Source organism: Leucopleurus acutus, assembly GCF_964270905.1.
Source record: "Leucopleurus acutus genome assembly, chromosome: 13".
In the NCBI taxonomy this organism is placed as follows: Eukaryota; Metazoa; Chordata; class Mammalia; order Artiodactyla; family Delphinidae; genus Leucopleurus; species Leucopleurus acutus.
The window spans coordinates 36,887,177-36,911,862 of record NC_139155.1 but is presented as its reverse complement, the minus strand read 5'-3'; positions in this window follow the sequence as shown (position 1 = coordinate 36,911,862).

Here is a 24,686-nt window from a genome sequence, read left to right as displayed (position 1 = left end):
TTTTGAAAGAGCTGTCTTAGGATCCAGTATACATAAAACACACTGTGAAAAAGGAATAAACAACTGTCATTTACTATTAAAAATCAACATATTTATTGAGTACCTACTATGTGCCAGGCAATTTCTCTATCTCTTATGTTTCTTTCCCTGTGCACTAGCTCTGCCATTTCTCTTCTGACCTGTCATCATTGATTTTTTGAAGCCTGCAATTTTACATAGCTCTAGTATGAACAGGGGCAGTCTATCTTGGATCTCCTAGCCCCAAATTTACATAACATTTCAGCTGCATCTCAGAAATAAGCATGCTGATTTTCCCAATTCTAAATTCCTGTCGGGGCATTTGATTGGAAAAGCACAATTTTTTTTAAAATTTTGTTCATGGGCCCCAAGTATGGTGATATACATATATAAATATAGATATTGACACTGATATATATATATATATATAAACATATATATCGACCACAGATCATGATGGCAGGAGAACTCTGGACAGGAATTCTCCCTGAAAAGAGTGGAAGAATTAACACCAATAAATTAGGTGCTTGGACTGAAAGTTACAGAAAGACTAGTGGCAGATTACCTGTGCCTTCAGGCAAGTAGCAAAATGACTTAATCTATTCCAAGCTTTACATCTAAAACCAACAACCAGAAAGTGAGAGATCATCTCATTTGTGTAACATTTTTAGGGACAAGGACAGCTTTCCCAAAAACAGCCCACCAGATTTCCTCTCATGTCTCATTGACCTGAGGTGGGTCCGAAGCACATTTTTTTTTTTTTTTTTTTTGTGGTACGCGGGCCTCTCACTGCTGTGGCCTCTCCCATCGCGGAGCACAGGCTCCGGATGCGCAGGCTCAGCGGCCATGGCTCACGGGCCCAGCCGTTCTGCGGCACGTGGGATCCTCCCGGACTGGGGCACGAACCTGTGTCCCCTGCATCGGCAGGCGGACTCTCAACCACTGCGCCACCAGGGAAGCCCCCGAAGCACATTTTTAACACAACCACGGATATGAAAATGCCAGTTACTATGCCAAACACCATGATTGGTGGACAAGTCAGAATATGTTCCTGGAAGGAGAATGAGGTTTCTTTCCCCTTCATCGTTTGAGGAAATGGTGGGTAAATATAGCATTAGAATTCTGTTAGAACAGGCAGCTTAAAATCTAATACTCCTTACCATGTTATTCTGCCATTAACTTTTCTCCTGCTTGGACTTAACACCAAGGTAATACTTGGTGAATTCCTTAGGTGGACTGAGAGTCATGGAAAGCTAGCTGGATATGTGATCAGCCCAAGATTCATAATGTTATACTGGGTGTCTGCGTTTCATTGTAAATACTTACTGTGAGTGTGTGTGAATTTGCATATGCATAAGTGTGTGTGCAAATATAGGGCATTTCCAAGCCCCTTCTCATGAACACTCTAAAATCTCTCATGCAGCTACAAAATGTCCACAGGAAAAACTATTTTCATATAAATAAATAAAAATATGTAAAATGATGGTTTGAATAAAAGCTCCTCCATAGCTTGAGATTTGGTCTTATTTTGAAATGAGGTCAGCCTGGTTGGGTTTTGAATTTCAGTAGACATATTTTACATGGATCTCTGAGTTTCACAAAGATATTGTAAATGTTGGGAAGAAGAAGACCCCTTACAGATGGCAGCAGGAATCACATTGGCAGAGTTGAAGGAAGTCAAGAAACAAATGCAAAATGAGGAGAACAAATACATATTTTCTTTCAGGGTGTTCAGAGAGCAGGAGAATAAAAGAAACACAGGGAGATGGTCACAGAAAACAGCTAACACTGCACTTGCAGAGCCAGCGGAACTCCTGGTGAAACCTGAGAAAAAGGCCCTGGGTATAGGAAGGGTGCTCTGGTGCTCATAGGCACAGTGTGGAGCAGTGCCAAGGATGCTGTTCTGAGAATTTGATTTCCTGGGGTTTCATCCTGTCTCTGCTACTATTGAATCTTTTGCCTTTGGCCATGTCATGGTCTATCTAGGAGCCAAGTTTTCTCAATTGTGAAATGAGAGTTGGGGGTGAGGATAGGATGCTTCTCAGAGCAAACACAGTTCATGACAGATATTGGGTCAGGGATCATGTATGTCTCCCTCTCCACACATACCATCATTGCCACATTAAGAGAGGGCCACTGAGGCTGCGGCATACATATAATGGGGTCATGCACACCAAGTTGGTTTTTTTTTGAAAGGGGTGCCCACAAAACTGTTGGAGACCAAGGCCTTTGATAAATAAATAGAATATCACATAACTTAACATAAATGTGATGGTTCTTTTATATGCTCAAACTCTAACGCAGCTGGAGAGAAATATGTCTTTTTATAACTACCCTATTGGAGAGGGGATCTTCAAAAGCCTCCAGAAAGATATTTGAAACTGCTTACACATGACCTACCTGAAGGTTGTGATTCAGTAAAGTCTAAATTGGAGCCTGAAATCTGTTTATAAAGATTTCCCCATGCAATTCTTTTGCGTTCCCCAGATGAGAATACAAGCCCTAAAGGAAAGATGATTTTTTTAATGAAAAATATCTGTTGTATTTCTTTTTTTTACACATATATATACTCTTTTTTTATATTCGTTTTTCTTGGTTTATCACAAGATATTGAATATAGTTCCCTGTTTTATACATTAGGACCTTGTTGTTTATCCACTCTAAAAGTAGTAGTTTGCATCCACAAACCCCAAACTCCCAGTTCACACATTTCCTTCTGCTCCTCCCCCTTGGCAACCACAACTCTGTTCTCTATGTCTGAGTCTGTTTCTCTTTTGTAGATAGGTTCATTTGGGCATATTTTAGATTCCACATATAAGTGATTTTATATGGTATTTGTCTTCTCTATCTGACTTTCTTCACTTAGTATGATAATCTCTAGTTGCACCCATGTTGCTGTAAATGACATTATTTCATTCTTTTTATGGCTGAGTAGTATTCCATTGTATATATGTACCACTTCTTCTTTATCCATTCATCTGTCAATGGACATTTAGGTTGTTTCCATGTTTTGGCTATTGTGAACAGTGCTGCTTTGAACATAGGGGTGCATGTATCCTTTTGAATTACACTTTTGACCAGATATATGCCCAGGAGTTAGATTGCTGGATCATATGGTAATTCTATTTTTAGTTTTCTGAGGAACCTTCATACTATTTTCCATAGTGGCTGTACCCACTTACCTTCCCACCAACAGTGTAGGAGTGTTCCCTTTACTACACACCCTCTCCAGCATTTGTTATTTGTAAACTTTTTAATGATGGCCATTCTGATCAGTGTGAGGTGTTACCTCATTGTAGTTAAGATTTGCGTTTTGCTAATAATTAATGATGTTGAGCATCTTTTCATGTGTCTACTGACCATTCATATGTCTTCTTTGGAGAAATGTCTATTAAGGTCTTCTACCCATTTTTCAATTGGGTTGTTTTTTGTTGTTGTTGTTGAGTTGTATGAGCTGTGTGTATATTTTGGAGATTAAGCCCTTGTCTGTTGCATAATTTGCAAATATTTTCTCCCATTGCGTAGGCTGTCTTTTTGTTTTTGTTTTTGGTTTCCTTTGCTGTGCAAAAGCTTGTAAGTTTGATTAGGTCCCATTTGTTTATTTTTGTTTTTATTTCTATTGCCTTGGGAGACTGACCTAAGAAAACATTGGTACAATTTTTGTCAGAGAATGTTTTGCCTATGATCTCTTCTAGGAGTTTTATGGCATCATGTCTTATGTTTAAGTCTTTAAGCTATTTTGAATTTACTTTTGTGCATGATGTGAGGGTGTGTTCTAACTTCATTGATTTACATACAGCTGTCTAACTTTCCCAGCACCACTTGCTGAAGAGACTATCTTTTTCCCATTTTATATTCTTGCCTCCTTTGTCAAAGATTAATTGACTATAGGTGTGTGGGTTTCTTTCTGGGCTCTCTATTCTGTTCCATTGATCTGTATACCTGTTTTTGTACAAATGCCACACTGTTTGATTACTGTAGCTTTGTAGCATTATCTGAAGTCTGGGGGAGTTATGCCTCCTGTTTTGTTTTGTTTTTTTTCCCCCTCAGGATTGCTTTAGCAATTCTGGGTCTTTTATTGTTCCATAAAGAAAAGATGATTAACATGACTCAATTCTTCAAAAATTTGTTGCCATTGACATTATCTGTCACTTCACTCCATAAAGCCACAGTGAAAATTCTTTAAAATTCAAATCTAGGTTACAAAACATTATGTATATCTTTAGCTATTATACTGTCTACTATACATAGTTAAGTAATATATACTTGAAAAACATATACTTATATATTTAAATGTGTTTCATTGATGTTAAGATGATGAGCAATTTTTTTAAAAAAATATATTTACCTTAGTTCTAAGATATCTCAAAGTCAAATTTGACCTTGGTCATGACCACTATATAGATAAGTTTGGTTTCATATCTTGTCTTTTCTCTTTCCTGGAAGCTGATTTTTTTTTATTGGTAATATAGTGTATTACTATTTCAAATGTACATTTTACTACATATTTCTTTATTGCCTTAGTGGAAAATATGAGAGAGAAAAGGAAAAAGAGAAAGGTATAAGGGCAATGAATGAAGGGGAGAAAAGATGTATTGAAATGGGGGGAAAGGAGGAGAGAGAAAAGGAAGATAGGAAAGCTAGAAGGCAAGTGTCAAGAAGAAATAGATAGGCAGACTCATTCGAAGAGGAACTCTTCTGATCCTGGTGCTACAATGCATTTGGAAACACATCTTTTTGGGAAAGGAAAGGAACAAGTCATTTTTGGCAAAAGTGAGGGGAGCTTCATGGATGAGAATCAGAATATGGAGTCAGAGGACTCTTCATGTTCTAAGCTGTGAAGTTGTCAACACAATTTTTCATAATTTTTATTGAATAGGCATGCTAAGATGTCTCCATAAGAACCACTCCAATCAAGAAATACAATATCTTCTAATTCTAGACAAGGCAAAGTTTAAGAAACACCAAAGATTTAGTGACTGGAATGATTGTTTCCTAGAAACATCCCTTCCATTTACTGAAATGATTTTGAATTAGGCCTGGTAGCTGCTTATCAACTAAATTTTCTGAAGCTTAACAACAATATTATTTTATTATAAAAAGAAATATTGGAGAGAGAAAAGTTGAAAATCAGATTCTCTAATACCATGTAAGTAATGACCCCAAAATGGTTTGGTTTTCAGGAGGCCAGACTGTAGAAACTTTCATAACACCTCCCTGTCGTGTAGTTTCCCCAAGACAGTTTTACATAAATATAAAAGTGTGCAATCTGCCAGTTAATATTAATATGTTCCTTTGCAGATGAGTTTGAAAAAACATGGCACATCTGGGACTGGACTCATGACCTCTTTGGTAGTGGTGATTCATTAAGTGGTCACTCCTTAAGACAGCAATATCTGCTTGAACAGCTATTAACATTTTGAGACCTTACCTAGGTGTTTATTGCTTTTGAGTAGAAATCTGCATCATGGTTAGGTAAAGGCAGGTTGTTCCTGTGTGCCTGTCTGTGTCTGTGTTTGAGTGTAGAGAGTTGACATGGGGTGACTTGAGCTAAATTAAACAAATCTGGAATAATCCATCTGATGTAATAATGTAGAAGAGTTTGAATTGAGAGTAAGATGGGTTTTCAAATGAATCGTTAATAGGGCTCTTGTGCAGAACTTGAAGTCCACTACGTATTCATCCATTCAACACATTTTGGGGGACACACAGCACATTCCAGTTATTGTTTTAGGCATTGGCACAATCATGCAGAGGACAAAAGAGAAAAAAATAAATAAATACCTGATGTCTTAGAGGCAGAAAATAAACAGTTGAGCAAATAAATGCAGAAAGTGCCTGGTGGTTAGAACATGTTGGGACAAGGGAGAGAGGATGAGACAAAGGTGACTCAGGTACTTTAGACAGGGCTGTCAGGATAAGCATCTCAGATAAAGGAAAATTTGACCAGAGACCAAAGAAAGTGAGGGAACGTGTGATACAGATATTGGAGGAACAAAATCCAGGAGGGAAAGCAGTAAACGAGAAGGACCTAAGGGAAAAGCGGGTTAGGCTCTTCAAGGAAGAGCAAAAAGGCCCAACCTGTGGTAGAGAAAGATGGGAGGCTGAAAGGCTGTGGGAGGGATCACCCAGGTCCTTCTAGGCCTCTGGAAGGACCTTGGCATTGTCCCTATAGACAGTTTTAAGAGGAGAATGGACACGGTTCTGAGGTGTTTTTTTTTGGGGGGGGGGTACGCGGGCCTCTCACTGTTGTGGCCTCTCCCGTTGCGGAGCACAGGCTCCGGACACGCAGGCTCAGCGGCCATGGCTCACGGGCCCACCCGCTCCGCGGCATGTGGGATCTTCCCGGATCGGGGCACGAACCCGTGTCCCCTGCATCGGCAGGCAAACTCTCAACCACTGTGCCACCAGGGAAGCCCTCGGTTCTGAGTTTTATTTTTGAAGGATCACTTTGCCTATTGTGTAAAGATTGGACTGTAGGAGCAAAAGGAAAAACATGCAGAGAGCAATTACAGAAAGGATTAAAATAAAATATTGGTATTGGGGAAGGGTGGAGGTAGGGAGAATGGTTGAGTCCTTGATATATTTTAAAGGTAATGCCAAAGGATTTTCTGATAGATTGGATGTGGGATGTGAGATAAAGAATGAAGACAAGGGTAATTGGATAACTCCAAAATTTTGCCTTTTTTTTGATGACCCAATTGCTAAATAATAAAGAATTTGCATCAAAGCTTTGTCCTTTTAGGCAGTTGTATTAGAACTGACATGCAGATAACTGTTCATGTTCCATGCGAGCATTAGTTTTCTTGTGAAATATTTTGATAATCTTTTGGATATATTTCTACCCAACACAGGAATTCTCACTCACACACTCTTGATAGATGTTCATCCAAACATGTGCTTGACTGAATTAACCAGATTTTAAAATTGAACAGAAGAAAACTAGGTCTTATCTATCTTTTATCATGTAACCTAACTCACTCTTCTCCCCTTTGATTTTCACAAATATGAAGAATTCTTCACTTTTACAAAGACCTACTTTTATAAGCATTTGAGTGTTTGGTCTGTGTCAGGTAGTTATCTCATTTACATGTCCTAGAAGCATTTAGTGGTAGACCTTATTATCACCCTATTATATAGGAAGAATCCAAGGCTTATAGAGTCATCTACCATATAGAGCTTTTTAAAAAAATATTTGCTTTAAATGTTGTGTGTGTATGTGTGAAATATAATGCATGCAGAAAGCCATTACAAAACATGGATAATTTTATCAAAACTTGATAGATGTATCACAGTGTAAACACCTATGTAACGACTACAAAGGTCAAGTCAAGAAATAGAACAGTACTCATACCCTAAAAGCCCTTATATCCCTTTCAGTTACTGCACTTTTCCTCTTCCAAGGTTGTCATTAGCCAAATGTTACAAAGTTACTTTATTTTTCTTTATCATTTTATCATGTAAGCATAGATCAGTAAACATTACAGTTAAGAGCTATATGCTTTGACATTTACATGGATCATATCTTGCAACATGAACTATTTTGTGTCTGGCGTCTTTGCCTTAACATTTTGTTTGTGAGGTTCATCCATGTTCTTAGACATAATTGTAGTTCATTTATTTTCTGTGCTTCCTGTTACTCCTTTGTGTGACTTTATCACAAGGTATTATTCCATTCTACCATTAAAGGATGTTTGGATTTTTTTCCTGTTTTCAACTATGGTGAAAATGTTGCTCCAAACATTTTTGGTACATGTGTTTTGATGCAAATATGCAGTGATTTCTGCTGGGTGTATGCTTAGCAGTGGAGTTGGCAAGATAAAGGGAATATGTATTTCCAATTTTACTAGATGATGCCAAACAGTTTGACAAAAGATTTGCACTAATTTACACTCCCGCTAGCACTGTAGAAGAGTTCCTAATGCAACAGATCCTTGCTAATATTTTTATTGTTATTATTTTCAATTTTAGGTATTACATAAGAGCATAGTAATATCTCATTTTGATTTTAACTTTCATCCTTCCCTGAAAGTAGTGATGTTGAACACTTTTTTTCCTACCTTCTACATTATCTTTTCTAAAATACCAATTTAAATCCTTAGCTAACCTTTCTTTTCGATGGTTAGTATCGTTCTTATTGATTTGTAAAATAAACTCTGGATTTTTAAATATATTCTAAAATCAAGATCTTCTTCAACTGTCATCTTCCGTGCAGTGGCTTGCTTTTTTAAATCTTCTAATAATGTTATTTGGTCAAATTTATCAATTTTTTCCTCTAGAGTAGTGTTTTTTGACTCCCATTAAGAATTCCGACATTATTTCTTCATTAAGTGTTTGATAGAATTAAGTCATGAAACCATCTGGGTTTTGAGGTTTCTTAAAATACTTCTTGTGTCCATTTGGATGAGTGGTGTTTTTCAATGACTTTTTTCCATTTTATCTAAATTTTAAAATATATTGGCATAAACGTACTTGGAATATTTTCATATGATTATTTTAATGTTTCTGGAATCTGTATTGATGTTCTCTTATTCCTGATATTGATTATTGGTGTCTTCTCTCTTTTTATTTTGATCAGATTCTCAAGGTATTTATTGATTGCTCTGTTAGTTTTGTCTCTAACACACACACACACACACATACACACACACACACACATACACACACTGCTTTTTGCTGTCCTGAGGGGCTGTCAAAAGTTTAGTTCCACCTCCAAACATTTTAGTCATTCCTTCGGGACCTGGTAAATGCCTTTAATGGAAGCGAGACCCTAAATGCCAGATTCAGCCCTCCCCTAGATTCTGACTGGTAATTCTGCAATTTCTTATTAGCACCCCTGTACTTTTGAGTGCACTAAAGAAATGTTGTTAAGGCAATCTAGTATTCTCAATGGAAGAATAGTTTTTAAGAACTAATATTTAATTCTAAGTCAGTTCATTCCAAAACTTGTTCACTTTCTACCCTATAACAACACCAAGATAAAATCAATACCAAAATCAAATTCCTATCATATTCTGGTTGATATTTTTTCTCATTATTTTATATCTATTTATCTTATCTCCCAATATATTCCTTGTGCTTCTATGGGTGATGTAAGCCTTATTCTCTTGGGCCACACCCAAACTCCTCCCCACAGTCCCAAAGACAGAAGCAGAGCTCCAAGCTGTGCATAGACTATCAATAATCCTTATTGAATAGATATGGGTCAAACTTAATAAAGAGGGGAATATTTTTAAGGTTATTTCTGGTTATTCAAGCCAAGCATCTGCTTCACAACCTAATTCTCCAATAGTCAACTGATTTTTGTATTGTGTGAACACTGCTTGAAAATCCAGAGTTTAAGGAAACTGTCCAACTGGTGATTTGAAAATTTCTTCCAACCTAAATCCATAGGCATCCCTCAAAACCATCAGTCTGAACAACCCTAAATGAATGGCGAATGTGGGTTGGGCCAGAGAGTGCTATTCTTCTCTGTGATGTTCTTTGCAGAGCTTGTGTGAATATTATCAGTAAAAAACAGTCCTAAATGTCCTCCTTTTAATAGCCAGCTCCTTCTTTTTTCCATATTACATCCTTTCTGACTGGGTTTCTAAGCTACAGCCTTGGATTCTGATGATTATTCATATCATCATTATTCCAGACTAAAAGCCTTTAATAACCAAGACTTGAAACATTGTGGAGGATAATTCTTACATAACACAAACTTCATTATATGGATCTGTTGTCCTCCCCTCCCTTCTCCAATCCCTTTCACTCTAATTTTTTGTCTACTTAGTAACATTATTTCTTGTGTACTTTTACACCATGGAAAATGGTGTAAATTAGCAGTAAAAATGGTATAATTAGCAGTGGAAAATATTTTTTTGTATTCCTGCATTTATTTATGTTCAAAGGATCATGTAAAGTTCTGCTACATTAAAATTTAATTCGAAAGAAAACGAGTTTTGTTCATTTCTCAATGTAATGCCCATTTCTGTTCAGCTTGTATGAATGATAAAATATTATCAGCCCATGTTTATTCTGTTTGGTTTCTAAGTATTTGTGTAAACTAGTTAGGAAAAGCAAGGGTTGCTTTGTTAGGCACGTGTTCAAAGAAGAATTGTAGAGACACATTTTATTCTGGGCATCTTATCACCGTGTCGACAGGGCCCAATCCATTTTTTAGCAGTTAATTTGTTAATCAATTGACCAATTGGTTCAGGGATTTTTTTTTTTACTCTTAGATTACCAAAATGAAAAAAAAAGGAAAGAGAGAAAACAACGACATCAAAAAAAAGAAAAAATTGCCTCCTCAGTAGGATAAATTTAAGGAAAGTGCATCAGATTCGAAAATGTACTGGTGTTTACAGACCTAGATTAAATCTGACATAGATTGGCAAACAATGAAAAAGGTTATCTCGCTTGGAGCATAAACATTTTGAACCTCACCAGGCGTTGTTAAATCTCAGAAAGTAAGTAAACTGAATTGCCCTTCTGGGGTGGATGCGGGGGCACAAGGAGGGAGGGAGGAGTAACCCTAAGTTTGCTATAAATCCAGATTTTCTCTCCAAGGTCAGGGAAAGGGCAGGATAGTTTCTATTCTTCCAGGACCTTTTATAGATCCCACTCTCCCCTTCTTTTTTTCAATCTTTAGCTGGAAGTGGATAAAAGTGGAGAAATGCACTGTGAGTACATACACAATGATACCATGGGGGCCCACAGTATCTTATAAAGGGGAGAATTGTGAAATTCACAATTAAAGTTAATTTATATGGGTGATCAGATGATTGTGTATGCAAAGCAATAAATCAATTGTCTGCAATTGCTATTAATGAATATTTTAATAGAGAAATAAAAGTTAAGTCAATTACTTTTATGTAGCAAGTTCATTTTTCTCTCTAGGTTAACTTGCATGTATTTATTTATTTTTAAAATTTATTTATTTCTTTTTGGCTTCATTGTGTCTTCATTGCTATGTGTGGGCTTTCTCTAGTTGCAGGGAGTGGAGGCTTCTCTTGTTGAAGAGCACGGGCTCTAGGTGCATGGGCTTCAGTAGTTGTGGCACATGGGCTCAGTAGTTGTGGCTCATGGGCTCTAGAGTGTAGGCTCAGTAGTTGTGGTGCACGGGCTTAGTTGCTCCATGACATGTGGGATCTTCCCGGACCAGGGGTCGAACCAGTATCCCCTGCACTGGCAGGCAGATTCTTAACCATTGTGCCACCAGGGAAGTCCTGCATTTATTTTTAACTATATACTTTCAAGTATGTATGAGGTGTGTGTGTGTGTGTGTGTGTGTGTGTGTGTGAGAGAGAGAGAGAGAGAGAGAGAGAAGGAGAGAGAAAGAGAACAATGTTCTCTCTTTTCTCCATTCAATTTTTCCCCATCAATTCTTATTGATACTATGTATCATTTTCATGTCATTTCTTCTTTGTCTGCTTTGGTAGTTTGAGGGAATCTAATTTGTGAAATATTCTGTTACCTTTCCTCAAGGTTGTGATTTGGTATTATGCCAAAAGTAAAATTGGAAAGCTAGCTACCTGAAGGAAAACACACACACACACACACACACACACACACACACACTCTATTAGCCCATGGTGACGGTTCAGATTTTTACCCCTATATCTATCTTTTCTTCACTCATCTCTCTCTATAAAGACAAGGTTAAGGTTGCCTTGAGTTCACCTCCACTTTCAGACTCTATCCACAATACTGCCTGTAGGGGATCCCTATAGAAGGAGTTTCCAAAAATATGGAAAATAGAGTTAAGCCCTTGCTTAGTGTCTCTTAAATCAAGATTAATCCAAGGGAACAGAAGTTACTGAGCTGATGCTAAGTAGAAGCACCCATTCACTCTTCAGTTTCATTGAGTTCTAAAGACCCTAAAGATCCTCAAGGCCAAGAACAGCCCCTACACCTACAGCTGCACAACTAATCTCTGGTAAGGGTAGTTTTGAGTGTTAGGAAGTATAACCAGGACAAGAGTATGGACAGCAGGGCATCCTGTTGAAAAGTAAAAAGTGTGTTTAGCAGAATCTTCTAAGAAAGACGGGCAAGACCTTTGTCATTTGAGCCCATGAATGTTGTTAGCAACTTCCTCTCTAGAAACATTACCCTAGCTCTCAAATGCCATTTAAAAATTGTATTCCTTTACTCACCCTGTTCCTGCTTCCTGAAATGAAGCCCTCCCCTTGAATCAGTTTGACTTCTACTCACTGTTCTCTGCTGCACAGATGCCAACATGTCTGGGAAGCCTCTTTGAACTGTTCCCCACAATCCTATATACACATTTCTATTATTGATGACATTATGCTGTAATTTAATCAATATTCTATATGTTTGTTACCTCCTTTCTCCAGTATTTTGTCTCACAACACCAAGCTAAGAGTTATTTGAGGCTAAGGCTCAACATTTCATCTCTGTAGCTTCAGCCACTCTGAGCTCCTGGTGTGCAGTAGAGCCAAAATTTTCATAAAGAAATGATGAAATTCAGTATTATTTGAAAATTTTTCTTACACCAGTAAAGAATAATGCATTTGCAAATGTACTGTGATGAAAGTTACCCTCTTTCAACAAGTTCAGGACGTCCACTTAATCCTGTTATTTTCTTGAAAATATTAAAATTTCTTTAGTTGACTTGCTTTTCAGGACCAAACAGCATTCTAGATCCTAGAGTCTAGAAGAGTGGTGAACAAAGTTTGGCATACATTAGAATCTCCTGAGGTCTTGTTAAAGTACAGTTTGCTGGGCCAAGACCCAGAAGTTCTCATTCAGTAACTTGAGGTTAGGGTCTGAGAATTTACATTGTAGATGATACAAGATGTTGCTGCCTGTCCTGGGACTCAAGTTCAGAATCACTGTTCTAGAATGCAGTTAGCTGCAGTTTCTAGTCATAGGTAGGTGTAAGAGTTAGCCTCATTCCTAGGCAGAGTCTGGAGGTTTTAATTCACCCCTCACACTCTGGCTTCATGACGTTCCCAATTACTGTCTTATTTTGCTAGAACACAGGAGGGGTGAGGTAGGTAAACAGCGAATGCAGCAGGGAAGGGTCTGTATTTTGTTAACCTTGTGTAAGTTAATTTCACAAGAGAATATTTGTTTTCACAGGCTTTATTTTCTTGGGACTTCATTTATCAACCTCAATCCACATAGTTACGGAAGAAGAACTCTTTGTGGCTCTCTTTATAACATATGAATTTATTCCCATGGATATGATTGATTGGCTCAGGAGTGAACATCTGTCTACAGCTAATGTAATCACTCTCTTCTAAGAGAATTTGAAATTGTTCTGTGAGACTCATCTTCATGTGACTCTATTTTGAACAGAGAAGATAAAAATGTAGAGCTTTTACCAGCCTTTTTCTATTTGGTGAACTGAGATACAATCCAGACCTACTAGAGGGAGAAAGGTGAGGAAGGCTAATTAGAGCAGAGTTGGATATAAGAGGGAGCCAGAGGGTCATGATGAAATCTCAGAACCAAATCTATGCCTGCTCTTGTGCGCCGTGGCACATTCTGTTCAATTATGATGAACTCTGCTTTTTGCTTAATTGACCTTAATTTAGTTTTCAATGAACAAACTAAATAATATATCATCTCAGGATGTCCTTAACACATAAACCAGAATATACAAGAAAAGCTTTTGTTAATTTTCATATTTAGTAAGATATGGACAAAGTATCCATTGATTTCATTTTTTTATATTTGGCTATTTTGTGACAGGAGAGCTCTGTGATATTTGTGAACTTTCTTCAGAATTCCTTAGGTCATTCTCATGATTCTATTCTGTTAGAAATTTTACTGCGTAACAACAGATGATGTGGATATGTCCAACTAAACAAATAATGTCTTATTCTTTACATTTTACCCTAAGAAGTATTTTGACAGAAAGTTTAGATTTAACTACAGGAACAAAGAAAAATGAATGGATCAGACACAATGTAGTTCATTTAGAGTAAGAAGGAGAAAGAGCATAAAAGGTTGAGGAGACTGAAGAAGTTATCTGATGGCATTTGAGGAAAGTGGGAGCATAGGCTTACTGGAGAAGTGTGTGGATAACAACCTGAGTCAGCAGCTCAATGATGAGTAGGTGATATAGTCCATCTCTCAAAATTACACTGGAATGGATTTCATAACTAAGAGACACTGTAGGCCTGTCTTCTACCCAGGCCCGTTCATTCCATTTGATCTCCAAGACCAAGCTCCCGTCTCACATCCTCTGAGAAGTATTTCCTCACTTCCCCAGTTCAGTCTGATTACTATCCCAGATATCCACAGTAGTTATTCCACATAATTACCATTATGCTGGGAGTTCTGGGCATCTCATAATATTTCCACCATTGTTGTCTGCTGGCATTTTGTGTTTTGTTTTAGATTCTCTTGTTTTTGTCTGCTCAATAAGTTAGCAAATACGTAAAAATTGAAGTCTCAGTATTTTACTATAATACTTCTATCATTGCAAACTTCACAGATATCCCCGACACAGAGGTATAAATACTTGAATTATGGAAGATCAAAAATGATGGAATCTTAGAATTTAGTGTTGAAAGTTAGAGGTTATCTACTATAACATTTCATCTCCGAATTCTTTGCTGAATATTTATGTAATCTTTACTATATCCAGTTTGGCTGAAATGATTAAGGGACATAGTTCCAAAATGGATCAGGATAGTTTTACTGTTGAAAATATGTTAACATTCTTAAAATACCCAGACTAGTAACCAGTAGTTCTCTTGGGCATTCTGAATTTAACTCATGTTGAGTATGTGTGTATATATATACTTATTTTATATATATATATATATATATATATATATATATAGAGAGAGAGAGAGAGAGAGAGAGAGACATAGTCCTGTCCATATAGATATGAATACAAACACACCCCTTCTGTGAAGGAATATATAAGAAGGGGGCAAATATATAACATGAAAACTTTAGAGCATTATTTTCACATTAAATATATATATAGATGTTTGTACGTATGAGTATACATATGCATACATATACATATATTCATACATATATTTATGGAGAGAAAGATGCATCACTTAGAGGAATTTAAGACAGATATGCACACAATATCATATATACACCCACACAGATGCTTCTTTCACTCATTATTTTCAAGACCTTGGATCACATAGTTTCATCTTTCCCCTGTATATAGATAATGCACATAACAAAAACAATTATAATTACCTACAATGAATACAATCAATTCCAAATGATGACTAGAATCTATGGAAAATGGTTATTTAAGGAACTCCCACAAACCACAATTACAGAGACATAAAATCCTCCAGGAAAGAAACATTTGTCCCAGCAACCTGTTTATTACAATAGAGGAAACCTGAAGTGAGTTTCATAAACTTCAAAGTTGAGTCTCTTTTCTAAAGTGAATGGAAAACAGTAGTCAATTCTTATCTATCCTCAGCTCCTGGGAAGTCAGAAATTACAATATTCATTTTCAGCAGGGCAAACTGTGTGCACCCATGACCCGAACGTCATGTTAAGCCAAGAATTGACCTTTTCTTGACCTGGGCCTTTGCGTTTTCCTTCATGGCAAAAGAAGAATCTGCCAGACATCATTAAATATGATTTCTTTCTCCAACAGGTTTTCAATTTAAGCTATATTTTACTTAGAAGCCACATGCAGGGGAAAACAGAAGCTCAGCGTCCCACTAGAAATGAGCAATAATATTCAAATGAAAATTGGAAGCTGAAGATCTAATGATTAACAACAGATGGTTCAACTTGAATCCGATAAACAAGTTTTGTTGTTTGCTTTCGTTTCCCTCCTTATCCACTTGAACTTCATGTGAGCGTGCTTGCATGTAAAAGTGCTGGGCCCTATGTCAGCAGCATGGATGGCTCACTTGATTGGAAGAAAGCTTTTATGACCCAGCTGGAATCTTTTCAACTTGAAACACACTTGATAGGCTGATGTAGAAAGCAAGTCCAAGTCCTGTAGCATGCCTGCTCTATTTGTTTTCTTTATGAGAGTTTAGTGACTATAGGGTCCCTTAATGTGCTCTGACAAAGCCTCTTTATCTGTTCATACTGCTGTTTTTTTTGTTTTTTTTTTTTTTTTTGGTCTCCAGCCAGAACATTTGCCTTCCTAAAATCACAAACCCAAAGGGCATTTGCCATGCCTGCCTTGAATCTGCCCTCCTCTTCTTTGTATTCTATTTTAAAGAAGAACTTGAGGATGATATATGAAGAATACCACAGTAGAGAATATGATGATCATTGGAATTCTATATCACAAAACATCATAGGCATAATAGACAGATACATGTGGTCCACAAAGTGCAGCTCCTGGGAAGCAGATAATTTTTAGACTTTTTGTCACTATGTATGGTGGGTATAACTTTTATACTTGCATAATGACTTATCTCTCAAAGCATGTATATAAAATATTTCTGATGTTATTTTATGTGTCATCCATTACTATATCCTTAATCTCCAAATGAGTGGGAGCAAGGAGGTTGCAGAAAGTGCAGTTAATTTAAAAGTGTCTTATTATTAGTTAATCACGTTACACAAAAGTCCAGAAGACCATGAAGAACAATTCTTTACCAAACTTTATTATTACACTCTATAACTCCCTTAGGTGAGAAATCTGCAGAGGGACCTTTTGCTTTATTTAGATGAACCCATGTCTTAGTCTATTTAGCTTAAAAAGGGTGACCTGAGCCTTATTTCAAACCTTCGAATTGCCCACTGGTCATACATGTAGAGCCCCTCAGGGTCCCTTTCCACATTATGGAGGCTTCCTCAATTCATTACTTATCCACAGGACAAGGAGGATGTTCAAACTCCTCTTCTGGCTCTTTCTTTTTGCTTCCATGGATTTCAGCCCTGACTGTCAGGCATTTATTCACAAAAGGATTTTCTCCCTATAAACCATGAAGGTGTGTGAGGCCAAAGAAAGATGAGAACTGAAGCTTTCTCTGTCTAGACTCATATCATGACAAGTATGGAATAATAAATATTTTTCTTTGTCAGATTTAGTTAATCTTTGTTAAATGTTTATGCTGTATTATTCAGAAAGATGTATTGTCTCATTTTATTTAGCTTAAGTCATATTGCAAAAGTTAAATTCTGCAAGCCACCAACTAATAGGAAATCCTCACAATACATACATCCAATAAAAGACCTATATTCATAATATATGTAGAAATCTTCAAATTAATAAGAAAAAGCCAACCCAATTTTAAAAAGGCGCAAGAGGGAGGAGATATGGGGATATATGTATATATACAGCTGATTTACTTTGTTATACAGCAGAAACTAACACAACATTGTAAAGCACTTATAGTCCAATAAAGATGTTTTAAAAAAATGAAAAAAAATAAATAAAGAAGGCAAAAGACATGAACAATCATTTGACCAAAATAAATAAATAAATAAACAAACAAATAAATAAATAAAAGTAAATGCATACATACATACATAATCCAACAAGTATGTGACAAAGGTCATCAGGAAAATCCATTTTAAATTTCAAATTCATCAAAGGTTAAAATGAAAAGACTGACAACACCAAGGATTGGTAAGAATGTGAAGCAAGTGGAAATCATTCACATTGCTAGTATGAGTGTCAAACACGTCAAAAGACTGGTGATTATCTACCAAAGTTAAATGCATGCCTCCTTTATCACTGAGCAATTCCACTTCTAGGTGTATTTTGAGAAATTATAATTTATGATACATTCCTTCCAGCCCTCTCACTTATTGAACTGTTTGCATGAAAGTTGAGTTTCAGTGACTGCACAGTTCTGGATTGAGATATTCTTGGAGCTCTGGTTGTAAAAAAGGAGTAACGTATGGTCATTAAGGTAAAAGGGGAAAAGGAAGAAGAGAATTGATTTGGACAGAGGCCCCTTCCAACACAAATAATTAATTAGGGCTTAGGTTTTGATTGGGGAAGGTAGAAAATAGGAGTCATTCTGGTCTTGTGTCAAAAGTCAAGGGCACCAGTGCTTGGACAAAGTGGGAAACATGGATGGCCCTAGAATTTTGGGGCAGTTATCAGTATCAAAAATAACTTCTTGAGGAGAAGGCGGAAGATGGCGGAAGAGTAAGACGCGGAGATCACCTTCCTCCCCACAGATACACCAGAAATACATATACACGTGGAACAACTCCTACAGAACACCTACTGAAGGCTGGCAGAAGACCTCAGACCTCCCAAAAGGCGAGAAACTCCCCACGTACATGGGTAGGGCAAAAGAAAAAACAGAGACAAAAGAATAGGGACGGCACCTGCACCAGCGGGAGGGAGCTGTGAAGGAGGAAAAGTTACCACACACTAGGAAGCCCCTTCGCGGGCGGAGACTGCGGGAGGCGGAGGGGGGAGCTTCGAAGCTGCGGAGGACTGCACAGCAACAGGTGCGGAGGGCAAAGCGGGGAGATTCCCGCACAGAGGATCAGTGCCGACCAGCACTCACCAGCCCGAGAGGCTTGTCTGCTCACCCGCCGGGGTGGGCGGGGCTGCGAGCTGAGGCCGGAGCACAGGGAGAGGACTGGGGTTGGCGGCTTGAACATAGCCTGAAGGGGTTAGTGCACCACAGCTAGCCGGGAGGGAGTCCGGGGAAAAAGCCTGCACCTGCCGAAGAGGCAGGAGACTTTTCCTTCCCTCTTTGTTTCCTGGGGCGTGAGGAGAGGGGTTTAAGAACGCTGCTTAAAGGAACTCCAGAGACGGGCGCGAGCCGCAGCTGAAAGCGCGGACCCCAGAGACGGGCGCGAGCCGCGGCTGAAAGCGCGGAATCCAGAGACGGGCGCGAGCCGCGGCTGAAAGCGCGGAATCCAGAGACGGGCGCAAGCCGCGGCTAAAAGCGCGGACCCCAGAGGCGGGCGGGAGACGTTAAGGCTGCTGCTGCCGCCACCGAGGGGCCTGTGTGCGAGCACAGGTCACTCTCCACACCCCTCTTCCGCGGAGCCTGTGCAGCCCGCCACTGCCAGGTTCCCGGGATCCAGGGACAACTTCCCCGGGACAGCGCACAGCGCGCCTCAGGCTGGTGCAAAGTCACGCCGTCCTTTGCCACCGCAGGCCCGCCCCGCACTCTGTGCCCCTCCGTCCCCGCCGGCCTGAGTGCGCCAGAGCCCCCAATCAGCGGCTCTTTTAACCCCATCCTGTCTGAGCAAAAAACAGACGCCCTCCAGCGATCTACACGCAGTGGCAGGGCCAAATCCAAAGCTGAGCCCTGGGAGCTGTGAGAACAAAGAAGAGAAAGGGAAATCTCTCCCAGCAGCCTCAGAAGCAGCGGATTAAAGCTCCACAATCAACCTGATGTACCTGCATCTGTGGAATACCTGAATAGACAACCAATCATCCCAAATTAAGGAAGTGGACTTTAGGAGCAAGATCTATGATTTTTTCCCCTTTCCTCTTTTTGTGAATGTGTATGTGTATGCTTCTGTGTGAGATCTTGTCTGTATAGTCTTGCTTCCACCATTTGTCTTAGGGTTCTATCCGTCCATGTTTTTTTTTTAATTTTTTTTCTTAATAATTAATTTTAATAACAATATTATACTTTACCTTCATTCTTTCTTTCTTTCTTTCCGTCCTTCCTTCCCTCCTTTAGACAACGAATCATCCCAAATTGAGGAGGTGGTCTCTGACAGCAAGATTTAGGATTTTTCCCCATTTACCTCTTTTAGTGAGGGTGTATGTGTATGCTTCTGTGTAAGATTTTGTCTGTATAGCTTTGCTGCCAACATTTGTCCTAAGGTTCTTTCTGTCCCTTTTTTTTTTTCTAAATAAGAATTTTTAAATTCAATAACTTTATTATACTTTATTTTATTTTTACTGTATCTTCTTTCTTTCTGTCTTTTTTCCTTCTTTCCCTCCTTCCTTCCTTCCTCCCTCCCTCCCTCCCTCCTTTCTTTCCTTCTTTGCTTCTTTCTTTCTTTCTTCCTTCCTTCCTACCCTCCTTTCCTTCTTTCTTTCCTCATACTTCTACTAATTCCCTCTACTTTTTCTCCCTTTTATCCTGAGCCGTGTGGATGAAAAGCTTTTGGTGCTCCAGCCAGGAGGCAGGGCTCTGCCTCTGAGGTAGGAGAGCCAACTTCAGGACACTGATCAACAAGAGACCTCCCAGCTCCACATAATATCAAACGGCGAAAATCTCCCAGAGACCTCCATCTTAACACCAGCACCCAGCTTCACTCAACGACCAGCAAGCCACAGTGCTGGAAAACCTATGCCAAACAACTAGCAAAACAGGAACACAACCTCACCCATTAGCAGAGAGGCTGCCTAAAATCATAATAAGGCCACAGACACCCCCAAACACACCACCAGACGTGAACCTGCCCACTAGAGAGACAAGATCCAGCCTCATCCACCACAACACAGGCACTAGTCCCCTCCACCAGGAAGCCTACACAACCCACTGAACCAACCTTAGCCACTGGAGACAGACATCAAAAACAGGAGGAACTACGAACCTGCAGCCTGCAAAAAGGAGACCCCAGACACAGTAAGATAAGCAAAATGAGAAGACAGAAAAACACACAGCAGATAAAGGAGCAAGATAAAAATGCACCAGACATAACAAATGAAGAGGAAATAGGCAGTCTACCTGAAAGAGAATTCAGAATAATGATAGTAAGGTTGATCCGAAATCTTGGAGATAGAATGGACAATAGATTGGACAAAATGCAAGAATCAGTTAACAAGGACCTAGAAGAACTAAAGATGAAACAAGCAACGATGAACAACACAATAAATGAAATTAAAAGTACTCTAGATGGGATCAATAGCAGAATAACTGAGGCAGAAGAACGGATAAGTGACCTGGAAGATAAAATAGTGGAAATAACTACTGCAGAGCAGAATAAAGAAAAAAGAATGAAAAGAACTGAGGACAGTCTCAGAGACCTCTGGGACAACATTAAACGCACCAACATTCGAATTATAGGGGTTCCAGAAGAAGAAGAGAAAAAGAAAGGGACTGAGAAAGTATTTGAAGAGATTATAGTTGAAAACTTCCCTAACATGGGAAAGGAAATAGTTAATCAAGTCCAGGAAGCACAGAGAGTCCCATACAAGATAAATACAAGGAGAAATATGCCAAGACACATATTAATCAAACTGTCAAAAATTAAATACAAAGAAAACATATTAAAAGCAGCAAGGGAAAAACAACAAATAACACATAAGGGAATCCCCATAAGGTTAACAGCTGATCTCTCAGCAGAAACCCTACAAGCCAGAAGGGAGTGGCAGGACATACTGAAAGTGATGAAGGAGAAAAACATGCAGCCAAGACTACTCTACCCAGCAAGGATCTCATTCAGATTTGATGGAGAAATTAAAACCTTTACAGACAAGCAAAAGCTGAGAGAGTTCAGCACCACCAAACCAGCTTTACAACAAATGCTAAAGGATCTTTTCTAGGCAAGAAACACAAGAGAAGGAAAAGACCTATAATAACGAACACAAAACAATTTAGAAAATGGGAATAGGAACATACATATCGATAATTACCTTAAATGTAAATGGACTAAATGCTCCCACCAAAAGACACAGATTAGCTGAATAGATACAAAAACAAGACCCTTATATATGCTGTCTACAAGAGACCCACTTCAGACCTAGAGACACATACAGACTGAAAGTAAGGGGATGGAAAAAGATATTCCATGCAAATGGAAGCCAAAAGAAAGCTGGAGTAGCAATTCTCATATCAGACAAAATAGACTTTAAAATAAGGACTATTAAAAGAGACAAAGAAGGACACTACATAATGATCAAGGGATCGATCCAAGAAGAAGATATAACAATTGTAAATATTTATGCAGCCAACATAGGAGCACCTCAATACATAAGGCAAATACTAACAGCCATAAAAGGGGAAATCGACAGTAACACATTCATAGTAGGGGACTTAAACACCCCACTTTCACCCATGGACAGATCATCCAAAATGAAAATAAATAAGGAAACACAAGCTTTAAATGATACATTAAACAAGATGGACTTAATTGATATTTATAGGACACTCCATCCAAAAACAACAGAATACACATTTTTCTCAAGTGCTCATGGAACATTCTCCAGGATAGATCATATCTTAGGTCACAAATCAAGCCTTGGTAAATTTAAGAAAATTGAAATTGTATCTTTTCTGACCACAACGCCATGAGACTAGATATCAATTACAGGAAAAGATCTGTAAAAAATACAAACACATGGAGGCTAAACAATACACTACTTAATAATGAAGATATCACTGAAGAAATCAAAGAGGAAATCAAAAAATACCTAGAAACAAATGACAATGGAGACACAACGACCCAAAACCTGTGGGATGCAGCAAAAGCAGTTCTAAGGGGGAAGTTTATAGCAATACAAGCCCACCTTAAGAAGCAGGAAACATCTCGAATAAACAACCTAACCTTGCACCTCAAGCAATTAGAGAAAGAAGAACAAAAAAACCCCAAAGCTAGCAGAAGGAAAGAAATCATAAAAATCAGATCAGAAATAAATGAAAAAGAAATGAAGGAAACAATAGCAAAGATCAATAAAACTAAAAGCTGGTTCTTTGAGAAGATAAACAAAATAGATAAACCACTAGCCAGACTCATCAAGAAAAAAAGGGAGAAGACTCAAATCAATAGAATTAGAAATGAAAAAGGAGAGGTAACAACTGACACTGCAGAGATAAAAGAGATCATGAGAGATTACTACAAGCAACTCTATGCCAATAAAATGGACAATCTGGAAGAAATGGACAAATTCTTAGAAATGCACAACCTGCCAAGACTGAATCAGGAAGAAATAGAAAATATGAACAGACCAATCACAAGCACTGAAATTGAAACTGTGATTAAAAACCTTCCAACAAAGAAAAGCCCAGGACCAGATGGCTTTACAGGCGAATTCTATCAAACATTTAGAGAAGAGCTAACACCTATCCTTCTCAAACTCTTCCAAAATATAGCAGAGGGAGGACCACTCCCAAACTCCTTCTACGAGGCCACCATCACCTTGATACCAAAACCAGACAAGGATGTCACAAAGAAAGAAAACTACAGGCCAATATCACTGATGAACATAGATGCAAAAATCCTCAACAAAATACTAGCAAACAGAATCCAACAGCACATTAAAAGGATCATACACCATGATCAAGTGGGGTTTATTCCAGGAATGCAAGGATTCTTCAATATACACAAATCTATCAATGTGATAAACCATATTAACAAATTGAAGGAGAAAAACCATATGATCATCTCAATAGATGCAGAGAAAGCTTTTGACAAAATTCAACACCCATTTATGATAAAAACCCTGCAGAAAGTAGGCATAGAGGGAACTTTCCTCAACATAATAAAGGCCATATATGACAAGCCCACAGCAAACATCATCCTCAATGGTGAAAAACTGAAAGCATTTCCACTAAGATCAGGAACAAGACAAGGTTGCCCACTCTCACCACTATTATTCAACATTGTTTTGGAAGTTTTAGCCACAGCAATCAGAGAAGAAAAGGAAATAAAAGGAATCCAAATCGGAAAAGAAGAAGTAAAGCTGTCACTGTTTGCAGATGACATGATCCTACACATAGAGAACCCTAAAGATGCTACCAGAAAACTACTAGAGCTAATCAATGAATTTGGTAAAGTGGCAGGATACAAAATTAATGCACAGAAATCTCTGGCATTCCTATATACTAATGATGAAAAATCTGAAAGTGAAATCAAGAAAACACTCGCATTTACCATTGCAACAAAAAGAATAAAATATCTAGGAATAAACCTACCTAAGGAGACAAAAGACCTGTATGCAGAAAATTATAAGACACTGATGAAAGAAATTAAAGATGATACAAATAGATGGAGAGATATACCATGTTCTTGGATTGGAAGAATCAACATTGTGAAAATGACTCTACTACCCAAAGCAATCTATAGATTCAATGCAATCCCTATCAAACTACCACTTGCATTTTTCACAGAACTAGAACAAAAAATTTCACAATTTGTATGGAAACACAAAAGACCCCAAATAGCCAAAGCAATCTTGAGAACGAAAGAAGAAACTGGAGGAATCAGGCTCCCTGACTTCAGACTATACTACAAAGCTACAGTTATCAAGACGGTATGGTACTGGCACAAAAACAGAAACATAGATCAATGGAACAGGATAGAAAGCCCAGAGATAAACCCATGCACATATGGACATCTTATCTTTGATAAAGGTGGCAGTAATGTACAGTGGAGAAAGGACAGCCTCTTCAATAAGTGGTGCTGGGAAAACTGGACAGGTACATGTAAAAGTATGAGATTAGATCACTCCCTAACACCATACACAAAAATAAGCTCAAAATGGATTAAAGACCTAAATGTAAGGCCAGAAACTATCAAACTCTTAGAGGAAAACATAGGCAGAACACTCTATGACATAAATCACAGCAAGATCCTTTCTGACCCACCTCCTAGAGTAATGGAAATAAAAATAAAAATAAACAAATGGGACCTAATGAAACTTCAAAGCTTTTGCACAGCAAAGGAAACCATAAACAGGACCAAAAGACAACCCTCAGAATGGGAGAAAATATTTGCAAATGAAGCAACCGACAAAGGATTAATCTCCAAAATTTACAAGCAGCTCATGCAGCTCAATAACAAGAAAACAAACAACCCAATCCAAAAATGGGCAGAAGACCTAAATA